Source organism: Silene latifolia, chromosome 2 (genome assembly GCF_048544455.1).
Source record: "Silene latifolia isolate original U9 population chromosome 2, ASM4854445v1, whole genome shotgun sequence".
Classification (NCBI taxonomy): domain Eukaryota; kingdom Viridiplantae; phylum Streptophyta; class Magnoliopsida; order Caryophyllales; family Caryophyllaceae; genus Silene; species Silene latifolia.
The window spans coordinates 3,751,419-3,752,790 of NC_133527.1; the positions used below are offsets into that span (position 1 = coordinate 3,751,419).

Genomic DNA, 1,372 nt, shown 5'->3' on the forward strand with positions numbered 1-1,372 from the left:
TCTGCTTAATTGTATTTTTAGTTAAATTTCTTTCATTGTTATTAGTTATAGACCAATTCAACCAACCCCCATAATAGTTACCTTTAGATCGATCATAGGACAACTAAAGTTTACAAATCGCTTCTCAGGATCGACTCTCGTTACCACTAGCCTAGGTTAGTCTTAATAGGAGTTTATAAAATTTTATCTTTGGTACTACAACGACGGGTATCAAATTTTACGCTGCCACGGGAGGCAATAGTCCTAATTTTAGTTGTCTTTATTTTTAGTTTTCTAGTTTAAGGAACATCCGCTCTCAAACTGTATTTATATTTTGTTGTAGTTTCCTCTATGCGCAGGTCTCAGTGGTGGTCCATTACGCCGCTTGATCCGTAGATTGAGAGATCTTTGCACGCTAAGAGGAGGTTATTTCAAGAACAACAAATGAAGGGCCGAGTTCTCATTCGAGCTTTTACGAGAACGAGCTGCTCGAGGAGAATCCACCCTTCACCCGCTTTTATATCTTCAGTGAGACAGTTACTTCTCCAGAGTTTTCAGTCATGGCCGAGGAAGCGAGTATAGCTAGTTTTTCCGAGCCAACAGCCGCGAATCTTGTATAAAGGGTTCGAACTCCCGGGAGGCTGAAAATTCAACCAAAACCACCTACATCACTATGGTAGAGAAAACCATTGGGGAGCTGAAATGAAGATGCAGCCAAACATATGGAGACCTTTCATTGACTCATCGTGCTTCCATTCCCCCACCACGGTGTGACCCAGACCAGATCAAGGAGACTATGTTTATCTTCTCCTTCGCTGATGTCAGCAAGGGAATGGTATAGAGATCCGACCGAGCCGCTTTAGATTATGATTGGAATACATTAGCATTGGCGTTCTACAAGAAGTACTTTTCTGCTTCGAGGACGATCGCTATTAGAGCCCAAATCACGGGTTTTAAACAAGGGCCAGATGAAAATTTCCATGAGGCATGGGTCCGATTCAAGAAGTTGGTGCGAACCATACCGCATCATGGGTTTGCTAAGTGGAGTTTGTGCAATCATTTCTACAATGGGTTGTACGACGCATCGAGGGGCTATTTTGATGTCGCAGCAACGGGAGATTTGGTAAAATCTAGGAGCAACCAAGGGGTGGAAGATCATTGACGATCTAGCTACCCACAAGGCCGAGTATGGGAATTCGAGAGGGAACCAGAGGGGAGTCATAAATCCTCCTCTCGTCGCACCAGGCTCTTACCGCGAGATTCGACAAATATGAGCTAGGGGAGCATCTAAAGGTGGGATGTACCAAGTCACTGCTGTGCAGACGGTCCTTCCTGCCTCAGAAAGGTGTGGAGTTGAGGGCTATGTCTCGAAAACCCTGCCCTAGTCCTTTGA

At 44.6% G+C, this 1,372-nt stretch overlaps 1 non-coding gene across 1 annotated transcript; it reads right to left on the reverse strand.

The window, feature by feature from the left end:
- Positions 1 to 907: 907 nt before the first annotated feature.
- LOC141645193 (small nucleolar RNA R71) lies at positions 908 to 1,014 on the reverse strand. Its single transcript, XR_012544777.1, has one exon. It is a non-coding gene; the product is annotated as a small nucleolar RNA R71 (small nucleolar RNA).
- Positions 1,015 to 1,372: the final 358 nt, after the last annotated feature.